General features: G+C 55.3%; 1 long non-coding RNA gene across 1 annotated transcript; it reads left to right on the top strand.

Annotated features, from left to right (window-relative positions):
* The first annotated feature begins 6,590 nt into the window (after positions 1-6,590).
* LOC140691103 (uncharacterized) lies at positions 6,591-16,237 on the top strand. The gene is made up of 5 exons (XR_012066570.1): positions 6,591-6,724; positions 9,469-9,552; positions 10,523-10,646; positions 13,264-13,335; positions 14,400-16,237. It is a non-coding gene; the product is annotated as an uncharacterized lncRNA (long non-coding RNA).
* Positions 16,238-16,577: the final 340 nt, after the last annotated feature.

Genomic DNA, 16,577 nt, shown 5'->3' with positions numbered 1-16,577 from the left:
GCTGAGTAGAAGTGGTGCGCGTGGGCATCGTTGTCTTGTTCCCCATTTTAGCAGACAGGCTTCCGGCTTTTCTCGGTGGAGTATTGTGCTGGCTGTAGGTTTGTCACAAGTCGCTTTGATTGTGTTGGGGATCTGTTCCCTCTTTACCCAGTTGGGTAAGACGGCGGGCTGAGCGTGGTGCGGGGGGGGGGGTGGCTTGGGAGGATGGTGGCGGTAGGAGCAGCTGCTTGCGGGAAGAGGGGGGGCTGCCCCTTGGGAGCCATGCGTTTGTTCCCATCTCCCCCACAGCGTGACCTGGGGGTGGCCTCTGCCGCCGCAGTTTGACTGGACCCACGTCTTTAGGTCAGGCGGCTCCCAGGAGGCTGGCATGGTTGGGTCAGGGCCCAGGGCGGCGGTGGGGTGTCGGGAGTGAGGCTGCCCTGTGCAAGCCGTCGCATTGACTCCCATCTCGCCAGCGGCCTGGCTTGGGAGCAGCGTCCGGTGCCCCAGGCTTGCAGGACTCACGTGTTGAGGTCAGCCTCCTTCCTGGAGGCCTGCACGGTTCGGTCAGGGAGCAGCAGGGAGACCGCAGCGGCGGCAGCTGAGGCGGCGTCGGCGGGGGTGGCGGGAGAAGAGGGCGCTGCCCTGGTCCAGCCTATGGCTTTGCTCCCATCTCCCGCGCGGCCTGACCTGGGGGCGGCCTCTGCTGCCCCAGGGTCCCTGGAGGCTTGTCCTCAGGTCAGCCTGCTCCTGAGAGGTGGGCGTGGTGCAGTCAGTGTGCCGGGGGCGGGGTCAGCAGCTACAGGGACAGAGAGAGTGACAGCGGGAAATGGGAGCACATCCCTCATCCAGTTTGGGGCAGCCCCAATCCTGCCATCTCCAGCCCTGCTGCTGCCACTGCCGCCACCCCGCCCCCCTGGCCACAGCCGGCCTGCCTCCCAGGGGCAGGCTGACAGGAGGAAACTCTTCCCGGGAAGATCTGGCAGCAGAGGTTGCCCCCAGGCCAGGCAGCAGGGGAGATGGGAGCAAGTGGACTGGCTCTCCCAGGGCAGCAACCCCTCCCACGCCGCCGCCACTGCTGCCTGCTGTCCATCCCGGGGGGCGGGCTGCAGCTGCACCCTCCCTCCCCGCAGCAGCATCAAGCAGCCAAGGCCCACTGGCTAGCGGTGTGCCGCCCAGGAACACCCTGACCCATGGGAGGCACCTCAGAGGAGGCAGTGGGCATGGGGGTGGGGCAGGGAAGTGGAATGGCCTCAAGCCCCGCCCACCCTCCCGCCCGCCCAGGGCCGGGCACCTGGGACCCAGGGCTGTGTGCCTGCCGTGGGCCCCGGGGATCCCTGTCTAGCGGCTGTCGCCGGGGTGATCGGAGCCCAGACCGCCCCGCTCCCGCGAGGAAAGGGCTGATGGGGTCATCTGGGGTAGGGGTGCACTCTGGGTGTGGGGCGATCTGGCGGTGAGGGCGGACAGGCTGAGGGGGAGGGGTTGCTGGGAGCAGAAGTGACCCGGCTGAGGGGTGGGGGGGTCATTCCGAGGTGAAGGGTTAGGGGAGTATCTCCGGACGGTGGGGGGACCTGGGGTGAGGCACGAGGGGTGAGCGCGGTTTACAGGGGCTGTGGCGTAGGACCTAGTGGGGCGCAGACCTGGGGCGGGACTTGGGTGTGAGGAGAAGCAGCTTTGTGTCGGGGGTGCAGTGGATCGGGGGACCGGGCGTGGCAGGGGGTGGGGAGGCATTGACTGGGTGGCGATCGGCGAGCAGGGGTAGTGGGGCTGGTGGGGCGTGGCCTGGCCCTGGGTCCGTGGTGGTCCTACTTGGGTACCGGGACCCTGGAGGGGGGCGGGGGGGGGCGCGTTGGGGTTGGGGACCTGGCCAGCCCTGGCCGCGGGCGGGCGCGCCCCACCGCCCCAAGCTCCACCGGCCCACCGCCCGGCCCCACTCGCAGCATCCCTACTGCTGAAGTCCCAGCCAAGCCTCCATGCTGCTGTCAGGCAGGCGGGAGGGGGAGGGGCGCTCAAAGCTGCGCGTGCGCGCGCGCGCACGGGCGCCGGGGCGCCGGGGCGCTGGGGCGCGCACAGAACGTGAGGAAGCTGGGCGGGAGCTGGGTGCTCCTGGACCAGCTCCCGGAGGAGGAAGGCTGCCTGGGGTCTCGGCCTCCCGCCGCTTGCTGTCGCCTGTGCTGCCGTCGCGAGCCAGGTAAGGGGGCGCTGGTGGGGGCGCGCAGGTCGGGGAGTCGGCGGGTGAGGCCTGGGCTGTGCAGTTGGGGAGGCGCGGGGGGGGGAGGGGTGCGTCGGTGGGGTCCAGGCCACGCGTCCACGTTGGGACCCTGAGGCGGGTCCCGGGGCCCCCCGCCCTGGTTGGGGTGCCTACCCCCATTAGTATTGGCTGAACCCCGCGGCTTTCCTGGCCGCCGCTCATAGGCGGCTTTGGCAAAGCGGGGGGAGCCCCGGGAGATGGGAGGGCGATGGACGGCCCCGGACCAGCCGAGACTGGCCCTCAGGCCTTGCGTGGCCTTCCCGCGCTGCATGCGGGAGGAGGGGGCTGACCCTTGGGAGCCATGCGTTTGTTCCCATCTCCCCCACAGCGTGACCTGGGGGTGGCCTCTGCCGCCGCAGTTTGACTGGACCCACGTCTTTAGGTCAGGCGGCTCCCAGGAGGCTGGCATGGTTGGGTCAGGGTCCAGGGCGGCGGTGGGGTGTCGGGAGTGAGGCTGCCCTGTGCAAGCCGTCGCATTGACTCCCATCTCGCCAGCGGCCTGGCTTGGGAGCAGCGTCCGGTGCCCCAGGCTTGCAGGACTCACGTGTTGAGGTCAGCCTCCTTCCTATAGGCCTGCACGGTTCGGTCAGGGAGCAGCAGGGAGACCGCAGCGGCGGCAGCTGAGGCGGCGTCGGCGGGGGTGGCGGGAGAAGAGGGCGCTGCCCTGGTCCAGCCTATGGCTTTGCTCCCATCTCCCGCGCGGCCTGACCTGGGGGCGGCCTCTGCTGCCCCAGGGTCCCTGGAGGCTTGTCCTCAGGTCAGCCTGCTCCTGAGAGGTGGGCGTGGTGCAGTCAGTGTGCCGGGGGCGGGGTCAGCAGCTACAGGGACAGAGAGAGTGACAGCGGGAAATGGGAGCACATCCCTCATCCAGTTTGGGGCAGCCCCAATCCTGCCATCTCCAGCCCTGCTGCTGCCACTGCCGCCACCCCGCCCCCCTGGCCACAGCCGGCCTGCCTCCCAGGGGCAGGCTGACAGGGGGAAACTCTTCCCGGGAAGATCTGGCAGCAGAGGTTGCCCCCAGGCCAGGCAGCAGGGGAGATGGGAGCAAGTGGACTGGCTCTCCCAGGGCAGCAACCCCTCCCACGCCGCCGCCACTGCTGCCTGCTGTCCATCCCGGGGGGCGGGCTGCAGCTGCACCCTCCCTCCCCGCAGCAGCATCAAGCAGCCAAGGCCCACTGGCTAGCGGTGTGCCGCCCAGAAACACCCTGACCCATGGGAGGCACCTCAGAGGAGGCAGTGGGCATGGGGGTGGGGCAGGGAAGTGGAATGGCCTCAAGCCCCGCCCACCCTCCCGCCCGCCCGGGGCCGGGCACCTGAGACCCAGGGCTGTGTGCCTGCCGTGGGCCCCGGGGATCCCTGTCTAGCGGCTGTCGCCGGGGTGATCGGAGCCCAGACCGCCCCGCTCCCGCGAGGAAAGGGCTGATGGGGTCATCTGGGGTAGGGGTGCACTCTGGGTGTGGGGCGATCTGGCGGTGAGGGCGGACAGGCTGAGGGGGAGGGGTTGCTGGGAGCAGAAGTGACCCGGCTGAGGGGTGGGGGGGTCATTCCGAGGTGAAGGGTTAGGGGAGTATCTCCGGACGGTGGGGGGACCTGGGGTGAGGCACGAGGGGTGAGCGCGGTTTACAGGGGCTGTGGCGTAGGACCTAGTGGGGCGCAGACCTGGGGCGGGACTTGGGTGTGAGGAGAAGCAGCTTTGTGTCGGGGGTGCAGTGGATCGGGGGACCGGGCGTGGCAGGGGGTGGGGAGGCATTGACTGGGTGGGGATCGGCAAGCAGGGGTAGTGGGGCTGGTGGGGCGTGGCCTGGCCCTGGGTCCGTGGTGGTCCTACCTGGGGGCCAGGACACTGAAGGAGGGCGTGGGGGGGCGTTGGGGTTGGGGACCCGGCCAGCCCTGGCCGCGGGCAGGGCTCGCCCCACTGCCCCACCGCCCCAAGCTCCACCGGCCCACCGCCCGGCCCCACTCGCAGCATCCCTACTGCTGAAGTCCCAGCCAAGCCTCCATGCTGCTGTCAGGCAGGCGGGAGGGGGAGGGGCGCTCAAAGCTGCGCGTGCGCGCGCGCGCACGGGCGCCGGGGCGCCGGGGCGCTGGGGCGCGCACAGAACGTGAGGAAGCTGGGCGGGAGCTGGGTGCTCCTGGACCAGCTCCCAGAGGAGGAAGGCTGCCTGGGGTCTCGGCCTCCCGCCGCTTGCTGTCGCCTGTGCTGCCGTCGCGAGCCAGGTAAGGGGGCGCTGGTGGGGGCGCGCAGGTCGGGGAGTCGGCGGGTGAGGCCTGGGCTGTGCAGTTGGGGAGGCGCCGGGGGGGGAGGGGTGCGTCGGTGGGGTCCAGGCCGCGCGTCCAGGTTGGGACCCTGAGGCGGGTCCCGGGGCCCCCCGCCCTGGTTGGGGTGCCTACCCCCCATTAGTATTGGCTGAACCCCGCGGCTTTCCTGGCCGCCGCTCATAGGCGGCTTTGGCAAAGCGGGGGGAGCCCCGGGAGATGGGAGGGCGATGGACGGCCCCGGACCAGCCGAGACTGGCCCTCAGGCCTTGCGTGGCCTTCCCGCGCTGCATGCGGGAGGAGGGGGCTGCCCCTTGGGAGCCATGCGTTTGTTCCCATCTCCCCCACAGCGTGACCTGGGGGTGGCCTCTGCCGCCGCAGTTTGACTGGACCCACGTCTTTAGGTCAGGCGGCTCCCAGGAGGCTGGCATGGTTGGGTCAGGGTCCAGGGCGGCGGTGGGGTGTCGGGAGTGAGGCTGCCCTGTGCAAGCCGTCGCATTGACTCCCATCTCGCCAGCGGCCTGGCTTGGGAGCAGCGTCCGGTGCCCCAGGCTTGCAGGACTCACGTGTTGAGGTCAGCCTCCTTCCTATAGGCCTGCACGGTTCGGTCAGGGAGCAGCAGGGAGACCGCAGCGGCGGCAGCTGAGGCGGCGTCGGCGGGGGTGGCGGGAGAAGAGGGCGCTGCCCTGGTCCAGCCTATGGCTTTGCTCCCATCTCCCGCGCGGCCTGACCTGGGGGCGGCCTCTGCTGCCCCAGGGTCCCTGGAGGCTTGTCCTCAGGTCAGCCTGCTCCTGAGAGGTGGGCGTGGTGCAGTCAGTGTGCCGGGGGCGGGGTCAGCAGCTACAGGGACAGAGAGAGTGACAGCGGGAAATGGGAGCACATCCCTCATCCAGTTTGGGGCAGCCCCAATCCTGCCATCTCCAGCCCTGCTGCTGCCACTGCCGCCACCCCGCCCCCCTGGCCACAGCCGGCCTGCCTCCCAGGGGCAGGCTGACAGGGGGAAACTCTTCCCGGGAAGATCTGGCAGCAGAGGTTGCCCCCAGGCCAGGCAGCAGGGGAGATGGGAGCAAGTGGACTGGCTCTCCCAGGGCAGCAACCCCTCCCACGCCGCCGCCACTGCTGCCTGCTGTCCATCCCGGGGGGCGGGCTGCAGCTGCACCCTCCCTCCCCGCAGCAGCATCAAGCAGCCAAGGCCCACTGGCTAGCGGTGTGCCGCCCAGAAACACCCTGACCCATGGGAGGCACCTCAGAGGAGGCAGTGGGCATGGGGGTGGGGCAGGGAAGTGGAATGGCCTCAAGCCCCGCCCACCCTCCCGCCCGCCCGGGGCCGGGCACCTGAGACCCAGGGCTGTGTGCCTGCCGTGGGCCCCGGGGATCCCTGTCTAGCGGCTGTCGCCGGGGTGATCGGAGCCCAGACCGCCCCGCTCCCGCGAGGAAAGGGCTGATGGGGTCATCTGGGGTAGGGGTGCACTCTGGGTGTGGGGCGATCTGGCGGTGAGGGCGGACAGGCTGAGGGGGAGGGGTTGCTGGGAGCAGAAGTGACCCGGCTGAGGGGTGGGGGGGTCATTCCGAGGTGAAGGGTTAGGGGAGTATCTCCGGACGGTGGGGGGACCTGGGGTGAGGCACGAGGGGTGAGCGCGGTTTACAGGGGCTGTGGCGTAGGACCTAGTGGGGCGCAGACCTGGGGCGGGACTTGGGTGTGAGGAGAAGCAGCTTTGTGTCGGGGGTGCAGTGGATCGGGGACCGGGCGTGGCAGGGGGTGGGGAGGCATTGACTGGGTGGGGATCGGCAAGCAGGGGTAGTGGGGCTGGTGGGGCGTGGCCTGGCCCTGGGTCCGTGGTGGTCCTACCTGGGGGCCAGGACACTGAAGGAGGGCGTGGGGGGGCGTTGGGGTTGGGGACCCGGCCAGCCCTGGCCGCGGGCAGGGCTCGCCCCACTGCCCCACCGCCCCAAGCTCCACCGGCCCACCGCCCGGCCCCACTCGCAGCATCCCTACTGCTGAAGTCCCAGCCAAGCCTCCATGCTGCTGTCAGGCAGGCGGGAGGGGGAGGGGCGCTCAAAGCTGCGCGTGCGCGCGCGCGCACGGGCGCCGGGGCGCCGGGGCGCTGGGGCGCGCACAGAACGTGAGGAAGCTGGGCGGGAGCTGGGTGCTCCTGGACCAGCTCCCAGAGGAGGAAGGCTGCCTGGGGTCTCGGCCTCCCGCCGCTTGCTGTCGCCTGTGCTGCCGTCGCGAGCCAGGTAAGGGGGCGCTGGTGGGGGCGCGCAGGTCGGGGAGTCGGCGGGTGAGGCCTGGGCTGTGCAGTTGGGGAGGCGCGGGGGGGGGAGGGGTGCGTCGGTGGGGTCCAGGCCGCGCGTCCAGGTTGGGACCCTGAGGCGGGTCCCGGGGCCCCCCGCCCTGGTTGGGGTGCCTACCCCCCATTAGTATTGGCTGAACCCCGCGGCTTTCCTGGCCGCCGCTCATAGGCGGCTTTGGCAAAGCGGGGGGAGCCCCGGGAGATGGGAGGGCGATGGACGGCCCCGGACCAGCCGAGACTGGCCCTCAGGCCTTGCGTGGCCTTCCCGCGCTGCATGCGGGAGGAGGGGGCTGCCCCTTGGGAGCCATGCGTTTGTTCCCATCTCCCCCACAGCGTGACCTGGGGGTGGCCTCTGCCGCCGCAGTTTGACTGGACCCACGTCTTTAGGTCAGGCGGCTCCCAGGAGGCTGGCATGTTTGGGTCAGGGCCCAGGGCGGCGGTGGGGTGTCGGGAGTGAGGCTGCCCTGTGCAAGCCGTCGCATTGACTCCCATCTCGCCAGCGGCCTGGCTTGGGGGCAGCGTCCGGTGCCCCAGGTTTGCAGGACTCACGTGTTGAGGTCAGCCTCCTTCCTGGAGGCCTGCGCGGTTCGGTCAGGGAGCAGCAGGGAGACTGCAGCGGCGGCAGCTGAGGCGGCGTCGGCGGGGGTGGCGGGAGAAGAGGGCGCTGCCCTGGTCCAGCCTATGGCTTTGCTCCCATCTCCCGCGCGGCCTGGCCTGGGGGCGGCCTCTGCTACCCCAGGTTCATGGGTTGCACATCTCCATGTCGACCAGCTCCCGGGAGGTGGGCCCGGTGTGGTCAGGGGTCGGGGGCGACTGCAAATCTATGTTGTCAAAGATTATCTTTTTATATATTAATCATGAAATTCTTTGTTTTTTATTGTCCTTAAACAGTTGGTGACTGTAAAATGAGGGCCAGATCTAGCCTTTTGTTTGTTGTCTACTGTCTCAGGGCAAGTGCTGTTCTGTGTTGTGTCCGTGTGACTAGCGCAGTCACTGGGTGTGACAGCATTCTCCACACTGGGAGCCTTGCCTCTGCACAGTGGGATTTGACACTTCTCATGGTGCAATGTTGGAAAAAAATAGGAAGGGTTTTACTTGTAGTAAGATACAAAATAATTGCACAGTATCTTCTCTTTTCAATATAAAAGGCAGAGAAGTCAGCCCTTTACTTTTCTCTCTATGAAGTGCATGAATAAATTCAACATACATGTGCCTGGAATGATTTTTAATATCCGTTGGGTTAGTGACTCAAATTAGTAGAAACATACCTTCCTCCTGCTCTGTCGTCTAAGCAGCCGTGATGCCTCTCTGTGTTCCATTTCTGATTTCTGACTTTTAGGTCATTTGCTTTTCTGCATGTTTGCTCTGCTGTTGCTTTAAGCCAGAAGCCCTTCTTTCTGACACCTCTCAGCTGTTGCATTAGGTTGAGTGTTCAGTACTGCTGTGCTGTTTACCATTGGGATCATTTCCTTTATCCATACTAAGCGATAGTTACACCTCCTGGTATTTCTGTAGAGGAGAAAAATCACTTTGTGCCTTTTTCCTTTCTTCATAAAATCAGTTCTCTCCTTCAGTCAGGCTACTCCGAGTCTGATCGATGGTTTAGGGGCAGGGAAGCTCTGTTCCCTCAAGTCCTGCTGAATATCCCTGCCACTTAATTAGTGATTCTGCTCTGATGATATTCCCTACTTTTTTGTTTTTAGTTTATTTAAGCAACTCTATTCCTTTTTGGGCATGCTTCAAATAGCAGTGGTGACCTTGTTAATGAGTCCAAACTTAGTCTGCTCACCACACAACAGGTCAATAAATCAGGAGACGAAGTGTTGGGACAAGGAATAGCGACTTTATTCAGAAAGCTGGCAGACCGAGAGGATGGCCAACTAATGTCTTGAACCATCCTGCTCCAGTCAGAGTACAGTCTCCTTTTACACACACACACACACACACATACACAACCAGAGGTGGCGTTGTGGTTGGTAGGTGCAAACTTCTTGCTGCAGGAATTCTTTGTTCCTGCAGCTGTCCATGTGTGTCGGGCCATGGTGTCCCTGTAAACCTCCAACAAAACAAAGGTTATTTTCTATTTTGCAGCTTGCCATCTCTATGTAAGTGTAGAAGTGCTGACATCCTTAAAGGTCAGAGCCCTGAGAATTGGCTCTACTGTGTATTTCAGGCTAAAGGCAACATTGTTTCACAAAATGTGCAGAGCTGGCAAGACTGAGCCTAGAAGACAGGGCACAGGGTTAAAGCCACAGGAACAGAGCTAATAATGGTGTCAGATTTGTTCTCCTCTATTACAACCTGAAGCATTAGTTAGAAAGATAGCCCGTTGTAAGGCATTCTTACATAGTCATATGTAGGACTTGGCTACTTCTTACATTTAGAGTTGAAAATTGTCCCTCAGAATTTTATACTACACAACTTACAGATTATATAGAGGAAGAGGAGGCTGTATATACTATTTTCTTTTTAGGTATTAATCACTTGGTCATGGGTATCAAGAGAAAAGGAGACTGGTCACTTTGTTTTTCTCCTTTTTTCCCCACTGTTCTATGACACTTTTATTCTTTTCTCCAACTTTGAAAATTCCACTGTTAGTAATGAAAGTTACAAAATGAGTTAAGAAAATACTTATCAAAATCTTAGATCATTATTGCCATTAGATCCTTTGAATTCTTTCTTCCACAGTTTATTTCTTGGTGGGAAGAGGAGGAGTTTAATAGGAAAGGACGAGTGAACAGTGACATCAGGTTTTCTATTGTGGATGACTGGGTGAGTAATCATGCCACAGACAAAACAGCAGATCCTGGGAGTAGAACTGGTTTTGTTGGGGAATATAATTAATTCATTTGAGGTTGTGTTAGATGTGATTTACATATAGACCAGTCTGAATGTCTATTTGGGAGTTTAATATTCAGAAAAGAATTAAGGACAAAAGACATAGATCTGCAAATCACATGCATATGGGTAATAATTAAGCAAAGGATCTTGATGAAATTATCCAGCTCTTCCCCCCTAAAAAGAGAGGTTTTTAAAAGAGGGCTAAAGATGGAGTCCTGAGGTGAGCAATGTACCATAAAAGATGGAGAAGTATCCATCAGAGTGGTGGGGAGAGGAGGGCGCTTATGGGAGAAACAGTTCCGAGGGAAGGGGCCGTGTCAGATGTCTCACAGAGTGAAGAACATTATAACAGTGGAAGAAATTTAAAGGCTGGATTTGGCCACTAGGAAATTACTTTTTTTGTTACAGCAGCTTTAGCAGGATATTGGAACACATATTGGATGGCAACGCTTAGAGTGAACGTCAGTGGAAGAAACACAGAAGATGAGATGCTTAGTGGGATTGGGAGGCAGAGAGAGAGAGAAAGAGAGGCAGAGGAGAGACAGAATCCTTGCAAAATAATGTGACTCTGAGAAATTCAGGAGTAGTTTTATCCAGTGCAAAGACTGATTATGGATGGTGGGAAGAGACAGTAACTAGTGGAGTGAGAGCTTACAACGACCACGTCAGGACACGTGTCCGCCTGCTGACAGGGGTTAGCGCCTGCTGTGATTTCATGCTGGTGGGCTGTGCCATGTGCTGCCGAGGTGTGTGTTTCACTCTGTCTTTATCTCATCATATTGTCCCACAGCCTTGTTCACCATTTCTGGTGGGCTAAGAGATGACATTAGTGTTTTATATTTTCGTGTATTTGTGTGGTCATGCTAGAGATGACATTTATTTCAACAGATGTTTCTTACAGACAGAGCAGCAGTGACATTGAAGCTCTACATCAGGATTTTGTCATGCAGCCCTTTCTTTGGAAGATGCAGATGAACAAGGAACTGAGAGTGATGCAGGGGGACATACCAAGAGCTCAGCAAAAGGTAATCCTCAGGAAGGAGGTCCTCTAAAAACATCTCCACTACGGAATCTGGTAAAAGCGTCTTCATGTGAGACCCTCTCTGAACCCTGGTGGGACACCGAGTAGTGGATTTTTTTTTTATCTTTTGCTCATCTCCTTTCTCCCTACCCTTTTAAAAAATTCCTATTATCTTTTCTTTTCAAGTTGAACTATAGTTGGTTTACAAGGTCTTAATTTCTGGTGTACGGCTTAGTGATTCAGTTACACATACATATATACATGTTCCTATTCATATTCTTTTTCATTATAGGCTGTTACAAGGGATCGAATGCAGTTCCCTGTGGTGTGCAGTAGGACCTTGTTGTTTATCTCTGTTATATGTAGTAGTTAGTAAGTTTCTTTGTACCACCTCATTTTTTCTCTTCCGAGTTTCTTCTCCCCTGCAAATTGCATTCTTTCCACGTAAACTTTTGTACGTTTAGAACTTCCTGTTTGGTTTCCGCTGCTCTCATAAAGAAGAGGAATAGAAAATGCTTCACACGTCTAGCAAATCAATAGTATTTTAATAGCCAGGGCCTCTCTGAGTGTCTGCACAGCAACAGATAGGCCACTAGCTGCCGCCTCTGCTCGCTGCCCCACACTTCCCAATTTGGTGGTTTAGGTACTTTTCTACTTAGGTGGATGATGCCATTTTTGCCAAATTCAGCACGATCATTGGACAATTTCTTGGAGCCCAAAGCCAGCTCCACTGCACTTCTGCTTGGTGAGGCTTGGTGGCCTTGGCGTGGGGCAGGAGTTGTTGATTCATTGGGCCTTAAAATGATGATAAATCTGGAAGTTGGGCACTAGGACTAGGCTGCCTGCATAGAGCCGTTGCGGGGTGTGGGTGGCCCCAACACTTATGGGAAATCTACAAAAAGGGTGCTCCATAAACTCACATTGGGAGAGGCTCCGGAAGAATGCGGGGCAGCAGGAATGCTGAGGTCCGTGTGAGCTGGCTTCAGCAAGACCTCTGAACACTAGACACAGAACCCGGCAACCTGCAGAGTGCTTCTGCTTCTCAAGACACCCATTTCCTGCTTATCCTTTCATCCTAAAGGTCTAATGTGTTGCATCGTCAGCGTTTTTTGAGACGATTCACCCCCCACAAGACCGTGGCAGAGCCCTTCTGCGGCGATGCACTCCGTCAGTCTGATTGTGCAGGTTCCATTCTCGCATCTTTGTGCAATCCTGCATCTATATATTTTTTCAATGATAATAAGATTTTAATTGTAATTTCACCTCCCTTCAGCAGGCTATAAAATGCTCCAAGAGGGCTACCAAAGGCAGCTTTGACACATCTTCCACAGACAGTTGTCTTAGAATAGATGAGCCCAAGTTTCAAATGAAGATTCCAGGGTCAGGAGAGCCTCCCACCTGCGACGGGCTGATTTTTGTCTGAGACAGAAGATCAAGGAATCTAGGAGGGAGCTTTTCAGTTCAGCCACACTTCTTTTGGCCGGTTCCCTCAAAGACTGTGTGGTGTGTTCCACACAAAAAATATAACAGTCTAGTGATAATAACCATTTTCTGTGTAACATCTTTTTTTAATTAAAGAAGTTATATACTTATAATAGATGATATTTAAGTTGGAGTGTGGTCACAGTAAATCTCCAGACCTACACAGGCATATTTGGATTTGAGATAATGGTGTCTTGTCTGTTATCCCTTAACTAAGATAAACCCAGGTCCCAGCTAGAATGTACATCCGTTAAGGCATCTTAAAAACAAACAAACAAACAAAAAAAGCATGCTCTTCATGCTCAAAAGACGGAAAGGGCAATAAGTGGGAAAAAAGCCCCAAAAGAGGTGCATTTAATTCTTCCTAATTTAAATTTAAGTGGTACATCTTTAAGGCCATAACGATACTCCCCGCCCCCCATCGGAAACGCTTCCATCAGTGAATCTCCTTAATGTTGATGCTGGTTGGTGCAGTTCGAAGGAATCGGTATTTAGTCAGAAAATGCTTCAGTAGAATGACCTACCAGACAGGCCCCAAAACAAAGCACAGAGGCATCAAGCCACCACAGACATTTGGTGCTTAGAGTAATAAAAAGACTATAAAATTAGATTAGTTGAGTCTAATTTGGAATTGGTATATTCCCCATGCACCCTCGCTGCTCTTGGCAGGTAAAGCCTTGCGATTTAGCACTGTGTCAGAGTAGAAGGCTGCAACCTCCAGTAAAAGGGAGCCAGGGAGCCAGAGAGACGGGGGAAAGAAGCATTCTGGGAGGTCACAGAGGGCAGAGCAGGGACCTCCAATGATGTACAGGCCTTTAGCTTGAAAGAAATTGTTTCAGTGGCATGATGGTAACAGCTTGTAATGAATTCGATGTCCTAATGTAATGAAATGACTCTCTTCTGCCCCCCCCTCCAAAAACACAATTAATACTTACTGAGACCTGACAGCCTTAGGAGCGCTCGTCTGTGTGGCTCCCCCAGACAGTCAGGGCAGAGAGGCGAGCAGCGTGGCAGGCAGGCTGGCTCTACACGAGCTCCTGGCGGGGACAAGCAGAGCCGGGTGCTCGGGGGACCGTGGCCAGCTGGCTCCTTGGTGCTGCCCTGTGCAGCCTTCATGCTCTCCCCTTGCTTTCCTGCAGGCAGCTGGACAACCATTGCATTGGCTGCATTGAAGATGGAGCCTTCCGAGCGCTGCGCGATCTGGAGATCCTGTGAGTGCCTTTTGTGATCCCTGCCTCGTGTGCGTGCGCGAGTGTGTCCGGGTGAGGAGGGGAGAAGGGGAGTGTGTGTGCCAGGGGGTCTGTGTGGACACATTTCTGTGTCTTCTGCTGCAGAGCTATTGAAACTGGGAACTGGGGAGATCTCTCCGGCTCACCTTGGCCAAAGTGTTTGTGGGCAGCAAAATGTGGTTTCTCACCTCCCACGGACTAGGGTTCCTGCTAACTAAGTCTCAGTTGAGTCTTTTCTCCCCGAATGCTCCTGCGGTATTTGTTACTGGGTGAAACAGATGGGCTGGAGTGAGACCACCAGCGCCTGCCAGAGCATTCAGGGAGAGTCTGCATGTGGGCTTGCGGAGAGACAGGTTACAGGTCTGGGAGATGAGAAAGGGGTTGCACCAAGGGTTCGGCTGGAATCATCCAGAATCAGAAAGAGACTTTGGCACAGGACCAGGGGGAATGCCAAGCAGCCTGGGAAAGTCCAGTCATTGCCACTGTTCTGGGGATCTCATCTCAGGTTTAAAACCAAAGTTTAAGCAGTAACCTTAAAGTGACGGGGGTGTGGGGGAGGAAGAGAGGTGACGGATTCCTTCCCAGAAGACCAACCTGTGTACCTCGTCTGGGAAAAAGGTGTGGCTACCTTTCTGTGTTCTGGATTTTCTTTTTTTTTTTTTTTAACTTTTTTTTATTGAGTTACAGTCATTTTACAATGTTCTGTCAATTTCCAGTGTAAAGCATAATTTTCCAGTTATACATGAACATATATTCATTGTCACCTTTTGTTTTCTGTGAGCTACCACAAGATCTTGTGTATATTTCCCTGTGCTATACAGTATAATCTTGTTTATCTATTCTGCATATGCCTGTCAGTATCTACAAATTTTGAAATCCCAGTCGGCCCCTTCCCACCCTCCTCCCCTTTGGCAACCTCAAGTTTGCATTGTATGTCTCTGAGTCTGTTTCTGTTTTGTATTTATGTTTTTTTTTTTTTTTTAGATATCACATATAAGCGATCTCATACAGTATTTTTCTTTCTCTTTCTGGCTTACTTCACTTAGAATGACATTCTCCAGGGACATCCATGTTGCTGCAAATGGCATTATGTTGTCTTTTTTTTTTTTTTACTTTTTTTAATTGAGTTTTAGTCATTGTACAATGTTGTGTCAAATTCCAGTGTATAGCACAATTTTTCAGTTATACTTGAACATATATATATTCATTGTCACATTCTCTTCTGCTGTGAGCCACCACAAGATCCTGTATATATTTCCCTGTGCTACACAGTACAATCTTGTTTATCTACTCTACAATTTTGAAATCCCAGTCTATCCCTTCCCACCCTCCGTCCCCCTGGCAGCCACAAGTTTGTATTCTGTCTATGAGCGATCTCATATGGTATTTTTCTTTCTCTTTCTGGCTTACTTCACTTAGAATGACATTCTCCAGGGACATCTATGTTGCTGCAGATGGCGTGATGTTGTCATTTTTCTGGCTGAATAGTATTTCATTGTATAAATATACCACTTCTTCTTTATCCAGTCATCTGTTGATGGACATTTAGGCTGTTTCCATGTCTTGGCTATTGTAAATAGTGCTGCTATGAACATTGGGGTGCAGGTGTCATTGTGAAGTAGGGTTCCTTCTGGATATAAGCCCAGGAGTGGGATTCCTGGGTCATATGGTAAGACTATTCCTAGTCTTTTGAGGAATCTCCCTACTGTTTTCCACAGGGGCTGCCCCAAACTGCATTCCCACGAGCAGTGAAGGAGAGTTCCCTTTTCTCCACAGCCTCTCCAGCATTTGTTGAAATGGTCTGATTCTTAAGAGTCAGGGAAGAATGCTTTAGTAGGACAATCAGAAGATGACACAGCTCTTGGCGATTGCTGGCAGTCACCAGCAGCCTCTGAGCAGATGGACAGGGGCTCAAATCAGCACAGGCCATCATGTCTGCACAGCAGCGCTGGGATGTTGGCACCAGGAACAGTGAGTGCTCGTGCCTGTGCGGTAAGGACTGTAGGTCAAAGGACTGGACTTCTTAGTCACTTATATATAAAATGACCATCAGCATTGTTTTTTAAAAGATTTTTTGGCAACAGCTTTATTGACATACACTTCATATACCATAAAATACTCATTTAAGACACACAGTTAAATAGTTTTTAGTGTACTCAAAGTGCAACCATCACCAAAGTCAGTTTTAGAATATTTTTGTCACCTCAAAAAAGAAATTCCTGTACCCCGTAGCAGTTACTCTCAACGTACCTCCCCACTCCACACCACCGGAGCCCTAAACAACTTCTCATCTATTTTGTGTATTTGCCTATGCTGGACATTTCATACAAATGGAATCCTATAATATATGTCTTGTATGATTGGCTTCTTCCAATTAGCATGTTTCTAAGGTAGTATCATCATTTTAATAAAAGTGTCCCCATTATGTAATAAATACTAGCTCATTGTATAAAATTTGGAAAATACAGAAAAATAGAAAGATGAGAGAAAAATCATTTTAGACCCATCACCTGAAAACAACTATTTCAATATTTAATATATTTCCTCTTAGTAATCGTGTCAAAAGAAAAAAATCTAATAATAGAGATACATAAAGTAAAAAGTGAGAGCCTCCTTTTACCTTGTCCCAATTTCATTCTTCTTGGAGAGAAAAGTCACTGTTCACAATTATATATGTATACTTCACGCCTTTTTCTTACGTGTTTTACACATACAATGCACACTTTATATACTGCAGGAGGGACTACACAAATAAGATCAGTTTATGATATTATTCTGTAACTTGTTTTTTGCACATAATAAGGTTCTTGGAAATCACTTCCATATTGACATATATTTTCTCTTTGACATCTTCAAAGAGTGCCATAATATAGAGGGAAATATCAGAACCACTTTCAGTAATAATTTGTATTATATTGTTTCCAATTTTTTGCTACTATAAATAATGTAACAATGAACATATTAGTGAACGTATTTTGGCACGAATGTGTAATTTTGTGTGATGGATTCCTCAACGTGTGTTTGCTGGGTCAAAAGGCAAAATTGCACATTTTTCAGTAGCTGTTGCCAAATTTTATTTTAAAAGAGGTCAATGGGGGAAGGGGAACGGTATAGCTCAAATGGTCTAGTTCATGTTTAGCATGACAGAGGCCCCAGGCTCAATCCCCAGGACCCCCTCTAAAAAAATTAAATAAAGAAAATAGTACACCGAACCATCCCCAAAT

The sequence above is a fragment of the Vicugna pacos genome, chromosome 33 (assembly GCF_048564905.1).
Source record: "Vicugna pacos chromosome 33, VicPac4, whole genome shotgun sequence".
Lineage (NCBI taxonomy): Eukaryota > Metazoa > Chordata > Mammalia > Artiodactyla > Camelidae > Vicugna > Vicugna pacos.
This window is presented reverse-complemented; position numbering and strand designations above follow the sequence as displayed.